The 20,437-nt window shown below is 35.6% G+C and overlaps 1 protein-coding gene across 5 annotated transcripts in view; it reads right to left on the bottom strand.

Moving 5' to 3' along the window:
* The window catches only part of LOC139141817 (uncharacterized), a 171,024-nt gene that overhangs the window by 33,490 nt on the left and 117,097 nt on the right, over positions 1-20,437 (bottom strand). For 2 of the 5 annotated variants that reach the window (XR_011554256.1, XR_011554254.1), the window contains one exon: positions 3,210-3,313. The exons of 2 other annotated variants lie outside the window; for them this stretch is intronic. The gene's annotated coding sequence lies outside the window, so the exon portion shown is untranslated. Of the gene's footprint in view, positions 1-3,209; positions 3,314-20,437 lie in introns of those variants that run through there. One more of the 5 variants, XR_011554255.1, reaches the window with a different exon arrangement.

Below are 20,437 nucleotides of genomic sequence, written 5' to 3' on the forward strand. Positions count from 1 at the left end.
CACAGGCTCTTGAGTCAATGCAGGCGAACCGCTAGCCGTCACTGATACAATAAAATTTTATTGTATCAGTGACGGCTAGCGGTTCGCCTGCATTGCCTCTAGAGCCTGTGGCTAGACCTATTACATCTTCATTTGTTTTAATCAGTGTCAATATTTTCCAGTCTTCAGGAGAAGGGCTGTTTGTTGCCTTTTATAAACGACTGAAGCTTAAACACAGAAAACGAGTTGTTAAATGCGTTATGTGTGTCCGACATGTACTTTTCTGGGTTACAATGTCACTGGCGATCTGTCACGGTTGCATTACATGTGTTTTTCTAATTTTGTATTTTTCTAATTTTGTCTGTCTTCTTGTGTTTTAGTGGCTGTCTTTTTTTATCTTTCACTGTACAGTATGTGGACGATTTGTTAAAATTAATCTACAGTAAAGCAACTAGAATAATATTCATGCTCGCATTCATGAGCGTACTGCGCGAAGTCTCAGACACTGAAAGCACTTAAGCACCAGCGTGTCAGTATTTTTTGTGATTACCGCCCTCTAGAGTTAAGTTTTTATAACTACTTTCGTTTTGGATGCAAAGCCCTATAGACAGGCTTTTTTATCAATGCCGTATTGATAATCTGCAATAATACATTGTAACGAAGCGTCTTTTTCAGTTTTCGAATATTACATAGTCAGAGGGAAAATGTAGGAACAAAATTGTATCATTACGACTAGATTTGATGGATATAATGGGAAATTATAGGACAAGGAGATAAAGAGAGAGATAGCTTTTACAGTTGTTTTTTAGGCTGGATTTTACCTTGGTCATTCTATTTCAGTGCAAGTTAAGATATCAAAATCCATGCAGGTTTCAATGTTATAAAATAGTACTTTTTTGCTGTCTTGGCATAGAGGTGTTTACTCAATGTTTGTTTACTGTTCTTCATTGCATTTTCCCAAAAATATATTTACAATTTATTTTAAAACAATTTTCAGATGTCAAAATGTCTTTTGCCTGAATAATTGGAAATGCTGATCAGTTTAACAAGGCATCTGAAATAGGCTTTATCATGACCAATATCATATTTTACATTCTCACTGTTCCTTGATTATTGGGAGTTTTGGTGTGTGACATACTGGTATGTGACTTTGCTTTTTACCATAAAATTTTTAGAAGTTTGCCACTTCTATTGGCCTCAAAAATTGATGTCATAAATATATTAATAAATAAATACTGATTATCAAATAAAATTTAAATTTTTTGACCTATGGACACCAACTAAAATGTCACTTTTGTGTTCACATTAGGACTTTTAAATATGATGATATACATAGACAGACTATTTATGTATCATGACAGTAGAAAGATTCTCTTAAGGGGGTCATCCCATCTTCAGCTGCAGGACTTCCTTGTTGATAAAGATTGCCTCTCCCAAGAAATTGGCGATGAATGTTGAGCAAGTGTGAAGGAATTCAGCAATTGATGAAGGTTTGTACACGTATTTTCACATTGACACATTCCATGACTCAGCCAGTGGTCGATACACAGGCAAACACCATTCATTAGTTTGTGAAAATTTTATCACCACAATATACAATATCACACACTAGTTTTTTTTATTTATTCTCTCCAATAATAAAATAAAATAAAATAAAATAGCAATATTTTGTAATAGCTTTATTGCAATCTCCTTTACACGTGTGCACTGTGACACTGCCCTCACTGGCCTTACATAACACTTTGTATTTGATGACGATAAAAGTTCTATAATAACTTTTCTGATATCCATGGCAATCTTTTTAAATGCCAGGAGTTTTTGATACGCGACTGTTACTTTCAGTAAAACATGACTCCTGTGATCTTGAATACTGCATCGAACAAAGTCTACATGAACAATGAAAGTTTCATATTCGATCATCCTTGTGTTTGTTTTTGAATTTATGCAATCTGACTGAGCATGAAGTATGATACACTTTGGATTTGGATTTCACTCATTACAACCAGTCACACTATACAAGTACAATCCTTTCATTGATCTATCAAAACAAAAATTGAAGCCTTAGTGCTCATGCATCCTCGGGAATAGTATGTAATTTTTATGCCTCAATGGAGTTTCCTTCAGTCTATCTAATAGCCCTTGTTTCCATTGACCTATGACCTGTTTGGTGGAATATTTGATTTCACAATTCCTGGAAGACTGGCCCCTAGTCGCATGACTTTTGTCGGCAGCTGAGTTACTGGCCAAGGCGTTCACCCCACGATCAATGCAACGTTAACCTACCATCAGTGCGACAGTCTGCTGATGTTTAGTCCTTCAATTTATTATATGTTTTGATACTTGTATGCCCACAGACTTGGAGCAAGTCTAGATTCATTGCTTCTTCACTAACAAATAAGCCAGCTTTTGGAATTCAAACATTTCCTATCAAAGTTGACCTTTCAAATTGAGATATATTTTAATAAAAGCAAGTCTGACGGACAAAAAGTACCCTGTCTTGATTTGCCTGCCAGTTTATTCTCACTGGTACATGTAGTAACACTGGGAACATCATTAACATTTCATTGTACATGCTTGCTATCTTTCTGATAGATTACATTTCAATTGGGAACTAATGTCATTTTCCTATACTTAAAGGCACATGAGCTGCAACTTTTGGCATTATTTTCATGATTTTATATTTAGATTAAAATTAGTTCATAGAAATGTTCTTACTCAGAGATGTTTACTCAAGTATAATTATCCACTGAGTGGGACTGCATTGGGAGGTTTCAGTAAGACAAATAATAAACGGGTGCCGCACCCAAATATGGCTGCCTCCATACAACTACATGATAAACAGCGTAAATGGTGCATGTACACATTTGAATCTTTACAAATACAACATGGTGCAACCCACTGAAAGGACAGGAAAGGGATTCACTCCACTTTGACAAAAAATTCTCCATTTTTCACATAACATGGCAAGATTTTGAAAATGGCAGGAAATTTAAAATTAACAAAAATCTGTTCAATTTCTTGCCTATTCTGCCACAAGCAAACGTTGTTGAGGCATAGTTAATGACTATATCATTCAATTTGCAGATTGCAATATCTGAGGAAATTGGAGGTACCTTGAGGTTGGACAAATTTCGCAGAGTTGCAGCTGGAGTGCCTTTAAGCACACAATAATGCTTTTTGTTGTGTTCTTGATTGTATTCTCCATTTGTGAAAGTCATGTTGAATCTCCAAAGAAGTGTCTCAATGCTTCAGTTTCTGCCATTGTTCTATAATGACTTGATCAAGTCTTAGACTTTGATATTCCAGGTCTGATAGTGTCTTCTCCTTGGAAGATCTGGAAATCAAACACAATACATGCAACATGAGTAGCAGAAAGATAATTGGTTCAAAGTGAAATTTTGATTACAATCAAACAAATCTTATGGTCAGGTTTATTTTCACCCTGAGGATACACATATACATTGAAATTGTATTTAAAATATTGAAAAAGAACATATGATGTAATATGAACGCTCTTAATTTTAATGTAATAATACCATGATGACACAGTTGAATGTTTTTCAGTTGAATGAATATTTAGTGGTACTATTATCTTTCTCTCTGAGATCAAGTGAAACTTTCAAGACATAAAGTGATGCATGTTGGAAAGAAAGCTCTTGTGCTTGTACATATGGAGTTGAACATCACAACTTAAAAATAACCTGTCCAAGTGTTTAAGTGCCACCGGTCTCTAAATAAATTATTTATCATTATCTGACAAATACATTTATGAGAGACATATGTTGTAAATATCTTTAGTACATGCCTCTTACTAGTATATTGAAAATTACATGCTCCGTAGAAAATGGTAACTTGTTGTTGACGTCATTGGACACACAGTCATCATTTGACTGAAAATGGCATTCCAGCAAGGCAACTTCTGGATTTGAAAATGATCAAAGTACATGTTTCACATTGGAAGTCTGGATTTTTGAAAATTATGCATAAAAATCAATAAACAACAAAACTGTACAGTGATTTAAATATATCAATGCACCATTTGATGATAAAAATCTTTCTGTTTTTTGATGAATTTTCATCCAACATCTAAATAAAGCATGTGATTGTCATTTGCAAATAAAGCCAAAAATTTAGAGTGAAAACTACTTAAGAGCCTCCTTGGCATGTAGATCAAACAAGGGACTATGTACCTTGGGGCAGGTGACCATTTACCCAACATCAGGAGGGCATATGGTCACCTATCCCAAGGCACATAGATATAGTCCCATGATTGGTATAACATGGTATGATTTTTACAATCTTAGGATCTAGGACTTTCTGAAGAATCTCTCTGCCACCTAATAAACAACTTCCACCTTTTGGAAAATGCTTTAAACAACAGGACAAACATACTATTATTTTTATTAAATCTTTTACCTCAGCATTGTCTGTTTGGTCTTGAGAAGATGACTCATTTGTATAACATCCATCTTTGTGTCAATTCTTCTAAATTGTGACCAATTCATCACTGCATCTTGAAGTCTGCCAAGTCGCAACAACAACAGTGTGTGGTTGTATATTGCCTCCTGGTTGTCTGCACAATGGAAAAACAGACAATAGAAACAACTTTAAAAATAGCTCAAATGATATAAATAGCTAATACAAAATAGATCAAAGTCAGGTGTTGAATTGGTGTTTGTATTATTGAACTATTTTTATATTAAAACAAAATAATACAACATTCATATTTTTAATATAAAAATAGTTCAATAACTATTCAATTCAATATTCAAACTATTCAATAACTATTTTTATATTAAAACAAAATAATACAACATTCATATTTTTATCATGTATTAAAGTCACATGACATATTCAAACGGTAAGCAGCTGTTCACTTGTATGACTGAACAGAGTTCCAAAGTTTTGGATGTGATGTAAGTTAACAATGTGTATCTTAAACAACAGTATCAGATTTTCTTGTAATATTGCTGTATTTTATAACAGGATAGAGTATTAATGTTGCAAAATGAAACAAACTGTAACCAAATTATGTCAAATGAGGGCGATATTGCCATGCATTGATCTTGGACTCAGGCTAACATTCAGAATTCAGTATTCTCTCACTCAGTAGGAATAAATGCAAGCTGAAAGTTTGTGCATTCAAATTTAATTTTTTTAATGCATAAAACCATTTTTCAACAAAGTAGAGTGACTTAAGGAAGGTCAAGTCACTGCGATACAATTTATAGGGATTAACTCTCATCCTACAAATCAAATGGTGTAATGATGCTGTTAATTTTATTTTCATCTTTAAGTATTCGCACTTCTGGTGCATGTGCATGTTGTGGAAATTCTGACGTACATAATGATTACAACAATAAGTTCACTTTTCAGAACAGTTACTGTACTCTAGTGTGTGTGGACTTGACATTTGCTGCCATTCTTAGTGTAAATTTAATTCTTTCAAGTGAACGTGACAAGAAAGACTAACACAGCGAGTCAACATTGATGCATGAGAGGACGAGAAATAGACTGGCCCCAGTCTCTAGGCTTTTCTATATGCCATCACATTGACCCCACGATCTACACAGTAGCCTGTAAGAGTACTATATATAATTTCATAATCACCACACCACTTCAGTGACAGTTTGTTGAAGTTTATTTCTTCAATTAACTCTGTTTTAATACTTATAAGCCTACAGATTTTAGGCAATGTAGGGTTGAGAAACAAAATGTTTTCTTAGTGCGTCCTTACCTTGGTTACACTGGACACTCAAAAGCAATGATGTCACAGCTTCTTGAAGTTTACCCTGACTGATGTGAATCATTGCCTTGTTGTTGTAGGCCATAGATTTGATATTCAGTAAATGTTTGTCACATGGATTAGTATCAGAATCAGTGATGACATCACCATCTGGAAAATAAAGCCATGACAACAAACAGCTTACAGATTGGTGTGTAAAATTAGATATCACATCTACTGATCTATGATTTTTTAATATCTAGCACATGTAATACTGATAATTTGACATGGCTATGATGATTAGACTTAAATTTTGATATTGTTAAATTATTGTATGGATATCAACATTGCTTCTTCAAACCTTGTTGAACTGCAGAAATTGAAGTAAAATTGATGTTTAGAACAAAATAGGTGGAAGTTGTTGTGTATTGCAGACCCTCTGCATCATATGACTGTGCATATAGGGTGATAGATGTTCATTATCATGGCCATGAAGTTTTGCACTAGAAATGTTGTAAGGACATTTCATGTTTGTTATCATACTTGGTTGAAAATAATATTTGATGCATCTTATGAGTTTATTCATAAGATATTTTCATCAACCATCAAAGATAATCCAAATGTTATTGATGATTTATTTTGAGTGTGGAAATAGGTGCAATTTTTTTCAAGTCAACAGCTGATGTATTTGTATACTGCTAACTAAAATATTATTTCAACATTTTGGAAAATAGGAATTATTTATTTAGGATGACATTTTGGGTTCTCACAACAATCTAGCAGCTCAGTACATAGCTGGTTTTGCATTGCTATGGATTGCCTAATATACTAAAAATACACCATTTAATGTGGTGCACTGTTTGTTGGAAAAGACTCATTTGGATTGTATTATATTATTGCCTGAATACACGGGTTTATGTGTGCAAAGAGCAGGTGACAAGTTGCCAGATGCCAGGAGGGCAAATTGTCTCCTGCTGTGAGGCACAGTACAATAAATTACCCAAAATGCTGTTTGATTTGTACCAACAATGTTAGTTTTTTTATCACTTTTTCAGTTCTGCAGAAAAGCAATAATGTGAAGTCTCAAGATAATTGATTTATTATATTTGTTATATTTGTACGTTGAAATATTGAAGTATAAATTTCAAAGAAACCGTTAAATAACCATAAAAGTCACATTCTGCAGATACTACAAATGTCACAGTTTTGGGAAGCAAGTTATTACCAACTGAAGGGGTCATTCTCTGAAAAAAAGCTAGCATTTACATTTCTTTTGTTCTTTCTATTTGGAAAAAAATCAATATCCTTTTGTTTCATACAACAGGTGCAACTAGTCTCCCTACTTTCCATCACATTATTCAGTATGGCTGAGGACACAATCAGTGGAAAATTTACAAAAATGCTATCTCCTCTCTCAATCAAGCACAATTTTCTTAATCCTTTAAAATGGGAATTGAGAAGAAAGGGGTCCTTAAAAGTACGTCCTCAGAATTTTTACAACTAGTCCAGGAATTTATCTACACATGGGAGACATGGTAGACTTCACAGGGGAATCTACGTTGGTACAAATCATAATGTATTATGGGAAATCTCTTGTGCTGTGCGAGGGCACATAAACCCATGTGTTCAGGCAATAATATTTTTATTACATGCCTTTTCACAGTTAATGCTATATAACATTTAGTTACATGCAGGGCATTTTCAAACAATTTTACCATCAAAAAGATTTTAACGAAAGTCAAAATAGCACTGCGTCCATGGGTATTTTTCATCTAGCGTTAGGCTTCTACTTTGACATCAAAAACATCGAAGGGCTTCACAGGACCGGGTAACTATGGAATCCAGTCAGTAAATCGTTCACCAGCCTGCTAACTCCGCAGATGCTCCTATTCAAATCAATACTCTGATTTGCACTCATATCAAGGCATGTAATGAAAGTTGCATTGAAAAGTGATCTATTGGTGCACTTTCACAGCTGTGGATTATCAACAAGGCACAATTTAATCATAATTGTAATATTTCATCCACTAGAAAACATTTTATTCCATACCTGTATTTAATCTTCTTTGTTTATGATCCTTGCTATCAACTTTCTGTGTCACTTCATCAACACATCCTGGTATCACATCAGAGAGTAAATGACACACATCATCTAGGCATCTTACAGCATCATCAAATTTCTCCATCTTCATCAGAGCTTCAGCTTGCATCATCAAAATTGACACAATGTTTGCTAACCTGATATCATAGCGCCCTCGCTCTGTATTCTCAGACACATCCTCCTCACTCCTGAAGCGTTTCCTTGACAACTGACTGGGAATTTGACCTGCATCACTTTCTTGAGTCAATCCATCATTGTCTTGAAATGTATTCTCACTGGAGTTCAACTGTGAATGGATCTCAGAATCTGACAAATCTCCTGAACATATCAAATTCAGTTGTTATCTCTGTATGTCAGTTTGGGAATGATTTGTTCACACACAATCTCGACATCATCAAAGTTCTGGCTTAACAGCAATGCAGATGTCATTTCACTGTAAATTGTGGCAACGTTTGGCAGACGTATTTCACTGGTAAACTCTGGGTAAATCTGTGAAAATAAAAGACAATGTGTTAAGAGAGCTCAATCTTAGGTTTGATTCAGTGAAATTTTTGAGCAATTAGATGCTAAAATGCTTGGCACCTTTATCCAAATATTCTGGAAGAAATTTTTTGTCCTGAAAGGAAATTCATAAAACTTAGGAGTTTTGAGCTGTGACATCACTGTAATCAATCAATTATTGGCTATGTCACACAGTGGCCTAGTTTGTTTACTCATTGCAGTGACCAATGTCGAAACAAATCGTAAAAGTATTCAGTTTGTTTGCACTTTGCATTGACCAATCAGAGGCCATTTCATTAAGTGGTCTGGTTTGTTTGTGCAGTGCATCGACTAATCATAGGCAAGCTTATAGTTTGCTTGCACATTAACTAATCACAGAACTTTTCATGTTGCAATGTTTCAGCTGCCTGCTCCCCAAATCGCAAATAGGAGAAAAAAGAAGTGTTCAGTAAAATTTCAGCTGAAACCGGGCAAACATGAGAAGCCAAATATAATAAATCACAATGTCATCGATTCTGAGCTTGATGCATGGCATCTGGTAATGCATGTACATATATGACAAACTGTTATATCGTATTATACTCATGATCTGTCTCAGTGATTATCTGTGACCCAATGCATCACAAGCATTCTACTCTTTGAAACATCATTTTGTATGAGACACATAATGAGTAAATTTGCAACTAATAATTGTAATACGCAAAAACCAAGTGTTGCGCACACCTAGCTGTTTCAAGACAATTTTACTATTTTCTCAAATCATACTGAAGGTAGCTGGACTTGCATGTATGCAAAGCATAGAGAGACAAGTCATCAAAGATGACACAGTCCCGCCTGTTCTACGGTTCTTGATGGGATATGCAGGTGGCAAAAGAGCAACTATAAAGTACGGTAGACTATGATTGGTTGTTTATTTCGACCAGAAAGTCTGGGACATGGAATCATTTCATAAGCCTATGGACTTGGGGCAAATCTAACCTGTATGATATATTGTGAGTCTCTTCATCGAATGTGAACAATGCAGTTTGAGGGAGTGATGGAATAGACAGCACAACAGACTACAATGCATAAACATGTACAAATAAAATATCAGTGACAAAACAAGAGACAATATTGACCTTGAACATCAAACATTGTGTTGATAATTTAAATCATTGTTATGCTCTCTATCAAGTAGATAGATATCAATTGAGATCACCTTTGTGTCCACTAAATTCCTCCATGATGTATGTAGATAGACTATTTCTGTATCTATTTCTGTATCATGACAGTACCACGATTGTCAATAACTACAAATGTTGTACTCAGAGTCTAGAGTTCTTACTCCAAGGAGAGAAGATAGGGTGTCCCTTACTCATATGTGGCAATTTCAGAAAATTTTAACCATCTTTGATGCCAAAGTAAGGGTGCAAGACCCAGACCTCACATTGTCAACAACTCTTTAATTGAAGATTGCAGCATATGTCAAGCCTTAGCATCCACACAGTTAACTGCTCTTGTGATAATTTGAGTTGTTATCAATTTAGGTGCCGTACTGGTGTTAGGTGTCATGCAATTTTAGTTCCAGACAAACAGATACAGCCTAATCTGTAAGTTCCCCACAGGGTCAAAGGTCAATATCATTTGCATACCTGTATGAAAGTATTCTCCATGATGAGAGCCATCAAATCCAGATATCGTTGAGATGCAATTTCATACCTAAAAGGAAAAGAAAATAATGAATAATCGAACTCAATAGATAGATGGTTAGTTTCTCTTAGCTCGCAAATTTCAACTTTTTAGAATATTTTATCTCAATTACATTGGTCTTACATTTCTATCAGAACTTGAATTCCTTTCATGCTGCTTGATGGTGACTTGCTATGCATCTTTTGCTCATATCAGTTTTTTATGTTGATGATGACATTCATTATAAAATACTAGATCATATTTCCTGTCTCAGGCATTCTCCGTTCATATTGCAGTGTGACAACCTAATATACAGAAACAATCTAAAGCACGGCATACTTTTTGAATAAATTACAATATTTTATGGTATTCTTCAGCATGCTCTGTATTTTTTCAAAGGTCCAATAGCAGTATCTTTCAGCATTTTCTTCATGATTTTACTTCAACTAAAACAAGCTGGTGGGAATGTACTTATTGAAGGGCGTTTATGCAAGTATAATAAACTGTCCGCAGGGACTGCATGTGCAGTTTTGAGCAAGATAAATAATCAGCGTTTGCCAAAACATAAAATGGCGCCCTCATGCAAATAAAAAGAAACAACACTGTACAACATGCATATATGCTTGGAATCTACACAGAAACAACAGAGTAGTACAATATAATGCATAGTGTTGAATGTTTTTCACTGGGACATCATATGCTATGTTTTCTTTGTAATATTACCATTTTTTAAAAATAGCGTCAATGACACTGTAGCTCCCATCCTGGACTATTTAGTGTTTGTTCTCTGGTCAGATATTTGAACATGTGTGAAAGGGATAAAGTGCATGAAGTGAAATACTTAAATGAAATGTACTGGAGACAGTGAAATATGTTTAATGTAATTATTCAGAATATAAAATGGAAAAATACAGAATTAGATATATCGAATACTGTGATACAACCATTAACTCAACAAATCATTTACAATGACATAGTCCCCACTTGTAATAGGAGTATTAGTCTTGATGGGGCAGGAAAATGTGGTCATTAATAGAAGTATCACTGGAGTGTATATGTTGAGATCTATGGGCACATAGGTCTATGTCGTTGTTCCCAATTTGAAACACATGAGGCATGTCTAAGTTATGGTTCTAAATCGGGAAAAAGATCAGACCTCTAGCAGTATTGGCCAGCCAAGAAATACATATGTGCATTATAAATGAGGTACAAGATGTGACATCTTAAGGTCTAATATCCTATCAAAATTGGAGGGTATAGAACTTGTGGTTACTGAAATATGCATATATATGTATAATCAAGGTCAAAGGTCATTGAGGTCACATGACATTTTGAAAAAAAATATATTGCTAATTAATCCCTATATGCCAAAAAATCAGATCTCTAGCTCTATTCGCTTGCCCAGAATTAGATGTGTACATAATTAATGAGGTAAAGCGTGTGTTGTCATAAGGTCTCCCATCCTACTAAATACAAAGGACATAGCACTTGTGGTTACTTATTTATTGACATAAACATATATTTTAGGTAAAAGGTCATCGAGATCACATGACATTTTGTCAAAAAATTTCTCTCCTATAGTTATCCCTATATACCAAAAATCAGACATCCAGCTCTATTGGCTCGCTCAGAATGAGATATGCGCATAATTATTGAGGTACAGTATGTGGCGTCATAAGGTGTCCAATCATACCAAACATGAAGGGTGTAGCACTTGTGGTTACCGAGTTATGGAAAAATATGTATATTTGAGGTCAAAGGTCACCGAGGTCACGTGACATTTTGTCAAAAAAATTGTTTTGCTAAGTTATCCCTATATACCAAAAATCAGACCTCTAGCTCTATTGGCTCGCTCAAAATTAGATATGCGCATAATTAATGAGGTACAATATGTGGCGTCATAAGGTGTCTCATCATACCATGCATGAAGGCTGTAGCACTTGTGGTTACTGAGTTATGGACAAATATGTATATTTGAGGTCAAAGGTCACCGAGGTCACGTGACATTTTGTCAAAAAAATTGTATTGCTAAGTTATCCCTATATACCAAAAATCAGACCTCTAGCTCTATTGGCTCGCTCAAATTAGATATGCGCATAAGTAATGAGGTACAATATGTGGCGTCATGAGGTGTCCCATCATACCATACATGAAAGCTGTAGCACTTGTGGTTACTGAGTTATGGACAAATATGTATATTTGAGGTCAAAGGTCACCGAGGTCACATGACATTTTATCAAAAAATTGTTTTGCTAAGTTATCCCTATATACCAAAAATCAGACCTCTAGCTCTATTGGCTCGCTCAAAATTAGATATGCGCATAATTAATGAGGTACAATATGTGGCGTCATAAGGTGTCCCATCATACCATACATGAAGGGTGTAGCACTTGTGGTTACTGAGTTATGGACAAATATGTATATTTGAGGTCAAAGGTCACCGAGGTCACATGACATTTTGTCAAAAAAAATTGTTTTGCTCAGTTATCCCTATATACCAAAAATCAGACCTCTAGCTCTATTGGCTCGCTCAAAATTAGATATGTGCATAATTAATGAGGTACAATATGTGGCGTCATAAGCTGTCCCATCATACCATACATGAAGGGAGTAGCACTTGTGGTTACTGAGTTATGGACAAATATGTACATTTGAGGTCAAAGGTCACCGAGGTCACGTGACATTTTGTCAAAAAAATTGTTTTGCTAAGTTATCCCTATATACCAAAAATCAGACCTCTAGCTCTATTGGCTCGCTCAAAATTAGATATGCGCATAATTAATGAGGTACAATATGTGGCGTCATAAGGTGTCCCATCATACCATACAGTCTGCACGATGACCGGGCTTTTCCGGTACCATTGCATGACGGGTAATATAGGCAAGAATGGCGTCTTTCAGTGGCGTCATTGAAAGTAAACAAAAGCCAGCAATATCGCCCAAATAAAGACGCGGTTTCTCATAAACTGAGATATATTTTCACCGTTTTTGAGATGGTAAGTGTCGGCCATAGGTCTGAAGAATATTGTCGACAAATGTTTTGGCAATATACATATTTTAAAATATAATTTCATCACTTTTCAATCGGATAGCTAAAATGACTTGATTTTGAACGAACTCAACTTTCAAAATTTGTAATTTTTGGTCTAAAGACACAATCGCAAAACTATGCCGATTAAACGTACCCCATTGTCAATGTAAACGTAAAATAAAGTCATCTGGTTCACTACGCACGCGATCGTCGGCAGAAATGGAGCGAATTCACGTGTGTGAATATACGGCAAAATATGAAAATTTTGTCAATTTTGTGGCATAATCCTGCTGTTGAGGACGACGCTGCTTGAAAAAGGCTACAAGTGTCACTTTTAGCATAGCTTCCACAATACAGTAAACGGGTGCTAAAGTCCCGCCCGCTCGGCTGGTGACCTCACTGCACGCAGAAATGGAAGGTACATTTTCTATGGGGTTGACAGGACCTCTCTTTGAAACTTTGTAATTTTTGGTCTAAAAATCATGTAGACAATTTAGTATGAAAAGTAAGGCCTTTAGGTATTACTAATTGTTTAAAAATGATTAATCATACTGTGGTTCATCAAAATGTGTTCTAAGCACTGTTAACTTTTGAGCGAAACAATGAAAAACCCTAAAATTTTCAAGCCGATTATGTTCCACCTAAGTACCGTCAGACTAATGCAAACCTCTCCAATCGGCAATGGTTTACTCCTGGCAACATACAGCTTCATATTACTCATCGGGGGCTTGCCCCCTCGTCGGTAATTGCTCTGATTGACACGATTTCGAGTAACTTGCAGTGAAAACCATTGATTGACACATGTCAAATCCAAGTCGTAAGGGCGCGAAGCGCGGTACTAGCCATCCCTTACCATTTTCTTGAATGCAGCTTAGCTGATTATTATTGCCCTCAAAGTATGACTCATCAGCTATGCCTTAATAAGGTAAAATAGGCGTAGATAATCAAGAAAACCCAGGCTAACGACGTGGCGGGAAAATCGCATATGTTGTAAACAAATGCTCATGAATATTATCACATGACATCTCAAAGCTGCGCCTATTGGTTAAATGGCTAGACATAATGAGGTCATGCATAATGAGCTGTCGTGTATTACTCGCTTGTGCGTGCTCATTCCACCGGCGAGCCACTCGAAATGCACGAAACTTGCACAATACGGAATAACTCGCCGGCGTATGAGTACATTTTCTGTAGTAGAGGTGCTAATTACAACTGCATTCAGAGGTAACTTTTGGTAGCCCGTATTTGTTGAAAAGATCCAGACAACTAAAATTTCTGTCGATCTCACAACTGGTCTACGTCTGCGATCGCAGGCAGTGTTGCAAGTGTTCGATCAAAGGGTCGACATACTGCTGCCCGTCACTGCCCGACAGGCAATTTACCTTCCAATGTGTGTAATTAGTCGATATCTCTGTACCACAGCCCATTACTCTCTGTAAAACCAAACAAAATAATAGTCCTAGCGGTCGATTTTCCAGCGAGTGTCAACGATCATATCTGTGGTATGCCCATGCAACGATGATCGTATCCCGGTATCCACACACTGCCCGTCAGGAAATTATATTGATGACAGCTTTGAGACAGGATTCAGTCATTGTGAGTAAAAACAGACGCATATAGTTTGTGTAGCTTTCTATAGATGTGGCAGTACTCTTTGGGGACTGGTACACATCAGCAGGGGCTAAACAGCAGCTCTTTGGTGTTTAGACATCGAATCTTGACAGCAGTACGGCATGCAGTCGACGGGTAGTTGGACCGGTCGGGAAGTTCATGTGATCGCTATATTTAGACCTTTCAATCTAGGTTCGTTCCAGCAAAGCCATTTTTGTACCTATCTTAAATTCTTCTCTAGAAAGATAATTAGCTTTAAATTTGATCCGTAACTTTAAGAACCGTGTGAGTTTCTTGTTCTAATGTTTTGATGTTATAGCATCGACAGCGGTCAACTCTCGTCGAAGTGTCAACCATTTATGCGCAGGGTGGGAAATTTAACTGTCATAGAACACATGCATACTGAGGTTCTCAACGTCTTCAAATCATCAAGAAAATAGTTATTTTAATTTAATAAATTACAAATAATATCAAATTATTGTAAAATATCTTCATGTGATAACAAATATCAATTGTTATTTATACCTTAGTGATTGAACCCACCCATTAAAGAAAATGGTTTCTGACATGATGTTACACATGCCAATCACCCTACAATACCCAATCAAATCACTGGTACCGGCCACACCTCAAAAGCCGGGTTATCGTGCAGACTGATACATGAAGGCTGTAAGCATTTGTGGTTACTGAGTTATGGACAAATATGTATATTTGAGGTCAAAATTCACGGAGGTCACATGACATTTTGTCAAAAAAATTGTATTGCTAAGTTATCCCTATATACCAAAAATCAGACCTCTAGCTCTATTGGTTTGCTCAAAATTAGATATGCACATAATTAATGAGGTACAATTTGTGGCATCATAAGCTGTCCCATCATACCATATATGAAGGGTGGTAGCACTTGTGGTTACTGAGTTATGGACAAATATGTATATTTGAGATCAAAGGTCATCGAGGTCACATGACATTTTGTCAAAATATCCGAAATATCTGCGTGAACGGATGGACTCACGCATGGATGAAAGACGGACATGACCCAATCTATAAGCCTAATGGACTTCATCCGTGGGGACTAAAAATTGTGTCACTGCATCCTTTTTGCAATATGAATACGATGAGAAACTAAATTTTTATTTTTTGTGGCCTTATACATGGGAGTCTATGGAGATCTGCCTTATACATGGGAGTCTATGGACGTGTAAACTAAAAATATGCAAATTTCACCACGATTTGCCCAAATTTGGGAAAGGTCACTCCTATGCACTTCCATACCAAGTTTCAAATCAATCGGACTTGTGGTTTCAGAGCAGGAGATTTTTTGACCAAAAATGGGAGAAAATTACAAAAAAATTCATGAAAAATAGCAAGTCCAAGATACTGACCCAAGATGCGCACAATCATTTCATGTCAGCCCAAAGTACTTACATGCTAATTTTCCATGTAATCTGCTCAGTGGTTATTGAGTTTTTTCAATTTTGACTGTTTTTACATTTTTTCACTTAATTTGCATATTTTTGGCAATGACAACTTCATTTGAACAAAATCTCATCTACAGCCCATCATCCATGTACACACCAAATATCAAGATGAAATGTACAGCGGTTTTGGAGTTTTTGATGTTGACATACAGACATACAGACATACAGACATACGGACATACAGACATACAGACATACATACATACAGACATTTTCCTAGCCTATAAGAATAGCTTCCATTGCCATATATACATATGGCTATGGGAGCTAAAAATGGTAGGAAATCAAAATAACAGTTAAAATTTAAATTTACCCCTCCAATTTTTCAGTAGTAAATGACTATATCCTTTAGAAAGCCTTTCTCAGGTCAACAATTTCAAGAGTTACAGCTACAAGGGCTTTAATGTTTCAATCTCCAGGCAAGTTGACATTCAAAATTAAAATCAAAATTATGTCAACATTTTTATTCTAAGGATGGGTGTGTTGTACCGGTAGTGTGCAATGTGATCAGAAAATTCCTTACCATTTTAAATCTAGACATCTTCTAGCCATGACATATAGCTGGGTTGGCCTCTTCAACTGAGCAGCTGATCTGCAAACTTTTACTGTCCTATGATATCCACACATCGAATTGTCAGGCAGTTTTACCACCAGTTTTTGATTCCTGTCATCATTTTGGGTCTTGTTGGTTTCAAGAGTCTGACCAATCCAAAAAGTCACAAAATATCACATTCGGATTAATTCAATCTTTGTTGAGTCTTAAAACAACCACTAGGCAAAATGCTCGTACATTCTATTACTTATTTGAATATGCATGGACCACCACATAAGTGGTATACATAATGTATATCTTTTTATATGGAACATATTTACCTATATGTAATGTACATCGACATGTACACAGAACAAGAGTATACATAATGCCAATCTTTACAGATAAAGTGCGCACTGAACTTGAGCATTTTACTTGTATACAAATGTGTATACTCAACATATTTAACATTTGTGTATAATTGTTATACATTGCATTTCACTTAGTGAACTCATAACAGACTGGGACTCTCTTTGATTGTTAAAGCACTACTGGAAAGAAAAGTTGTGTAAGGGAAAGATTTTGTTTTCAAATCTGAACTATTAAAAAAATCCTTCAATGCATGTTACATTCCAACACAAAAACCAGTCACCCTGTTTATTTACAATTGTGAATTTACAGGTGATGAAATTTTGAACCATTAAAAGTGACATGCATATAAGCCGTCATTTCAGATGACTTGCAGTGGTTGTTTCAGAAATAACCCTTTGCGAGCGCTGTAATTTTTCCCACTAAAATTTCAGTGTAACATTTTACCAATTGTTATGAATTTTTCTGTAATTTGTTTGATAATTTTGGACCAAACGGTCATAACCTTTCAATGAGTAAATTGTGGACCAAAATTTTGTAAAAAATCTTATAAAAACTCTAGATTTGAAAAAAAGTTGCTGGCTTTGTTATATTCTATAAAGGCAACAAAAGTTGATGTTGGCACTCAAAGGTTAACAAATATAATAAATAACAGAAGACATGGAAGTATGTATCACTACGGTATTATGAAATTTCATTATTATCACTTTGTCATCCCATGTTGTCCATGACGCATCTTCGCCAAACTGACAATTCAATGGTTCTGAGATTTTGTATGGGGCAGATGAATACACGTAAAACAAGACACACAGCATACATGGAGACACACAGAAAGACAGACACAAAAAGAGACAGATGACAACTGATTCTGGCAGCTGCCTGTATGCTCTATAATACAAGAAGCGGAATGTATGAGAACTGAAAATGAAAAATAGTTGTGTAAGACAGTATACTTACTATAAGCAGTAGGTTCCATGTTTCTAACTCACCATCATACCATTTGAGAACTCTGTACTGTATGGCTATGTTGTACATGGCTGATAAGTTATTAAAGTTGTCTTGTAAAGCCTTGGAAAATTGATGGATTGCTGTCTGATTTTTGTCCTGTCAAAAATAATTAGAAAATGAACACTTGCATTATTTTAAATCAGAACACTTTATACAATATAATGTTACTTTTTATGTTGTCCATCCTTTCATCTCCATTTCCATGAATCAAAATCCAACTTTGCCATGGAAGATAAATAAGTTATACATATACTACAATTTAGTAGTCAAATGTATAAATCAAAAATATATATTCAAGAAAAAAAGTATCACTAATAATACACACTCTTCTTAAAAATGTATCTTACAAATTTGATGAATAGAAACGATTGTCCACTATCAGCACAGTGTTAAAGCAAACATATTCAAGCACAGAATTGCTTGTTCAATGTCTGAAAGCAATGGTGAAACTGTCAATGTCTCCTGTTTGGCTGATTCAAGGTTTTTGTGTTTTTACCTGATGAGCAAGGCAGCATCCCAGTAGAGTCCTAACTATGGATGAATACTGGACAGACACATCAACTGAAGACAGTAATTCAACAATTGTTTGCAAAATGGCTGTTGCTTCATTGTATTGTCCTTTCTGATACTGTAAATATGCTGAAAGTGCAAATATGACTTTTTTATGGCAAATTGTAAATTGATATTTCTGGAATCTTACATTTTTGTCTTTGACACTTATAATCCTCGAAGCATTGTTTTACAGATTCAAACTTTCAACCAACAGTATCTTCTCACCAACACAAAAACCAATGAGGTACATCCCCACCACTGAAAGTACATGGTTCAATAAAAGTAAGCCTTGTTGTGGCCATTGCAACCTCTCCAAATGATAATTCTAAAGATGATGAAGTTTATTTTATTCACATGACTGACACCATTCAACCATTCATCTATGATGATATGACTACTTAAACTTTGTTTTGATATTATTATTCTGTTTGGTCCACTGCTTGTTTATTTGAACATAATGTATTTATTTTTGATACATATTAAACAAAGCAGAGTGTCCATCATCTATTTTTATTATGATAATAGACATCAAATCAGGTCCAATAATCGTTATCATTCAAGGTAAACTATGAAATTTACCAGGTCCAAGGAACATATAGATGATGACAAAGGCAATGGGGTCATCTTGAAACACGAAATAGTGGTGGTACCAGGTGTCCGAAATGGGTAAGCGTACCCTGCCAGCTAGACACACCCGTCAAGATTGACCCAAAGCGACAAATTCATAATTATTTGGTGAATTCACCAAATTACTTTTGTGATTCAAAATTTGGTATGCTGTCACTCATCATTTGAGAAACAGACAGGTCATATTTTGATACAACATCTCCGTATCTATCGTAATCATGTTACTACTTACCATACATGTATTGTGCAGCAAACCATAGAGACATATTTTTTTCATTTTTTGAGAAACTTGCACTCAGTCTGAGACATCTTGATGTGTCGTCTTGAATGTAATAAATCCACAGTTTGATGAGCTTCAGCAGACCCAAGTGATATGTATCTGTATGAGAAGAAAACGGTATTTATATTTGATATGCACTGGATAATTTTCCAACAATTATAGATGTAACCATCATTGCTACAGCAAATTCTGTACCTTGTAGGGGTTTCTTTTCTCTTGACATTCACTTTTTTATTTCTTTGTACTATTTTTGTACTATTTTTGGTCTGACTGACATTTTATAAAACTAAAAGTATGTAAAAACATGAAACACATTTAAAGGTACAATACTACAGAAATTATCACAACTTGCCATTCAAACAGCTGGGATGGTGGTAAACATACTACTTTTGCAATCATGTGCAAAAGTACAAAGAAACAAAACTGTAAAGCTAAACAGGCAATTCCAGAGAAAAATTTTGCCAAAATGAAAGCATCCTTAGGGACAAATCAGTATGTCTAAAATGTGGAAGCATTTTGGGCCGAACCATTTTGATTGGTAACACTGACTGATGGACGACTAACACTGGCAGAAATTATCCATATACCGGTAGAGAGCTCTATTTCATTTTCAGATTAAACTGAAAAACATCCTGACTATACAAAACAAATATCTGCTTAAAACTAACATTTGAAAAAGCATCACAAGCACCAGGAAATAGTTTGCTCCTTATCAAGATTTATTTCCAAACCCCCTTCATATTAGATGGTTCATCCCTTACCAAACCAAAGTACATAACAGTTTGATTGGTTGGCTGTCAGGTCATGGCCACACCCACTTCAGAACTGCAGATGCGACCTTAAATAACCCATTTCAAGAAACAATTGGCTTATCACTGTAAGTAAACACGAAGGCCATGGACCCAGCTGGGGTGACCCATGGGACTCAACGGCCATTTTCCCAATGGTAGCGTCACTGTGACCTCAACTTGAA

This window comes from Ptychodera flava, chromosome 10 (assembly GCF_041260155.1).
Source record: "Ptychodera flava strain L36383 chromosome 10, AS_Pfla_20210202, whole genome shotgun sequence".
Taxonomy (NCBI): domain Eukaryota; kingdom Metazoa; phylum Hemichordata; class Enteropneusta; family Ptychoderidae; genus Ptychodera; species Ptychodera flava.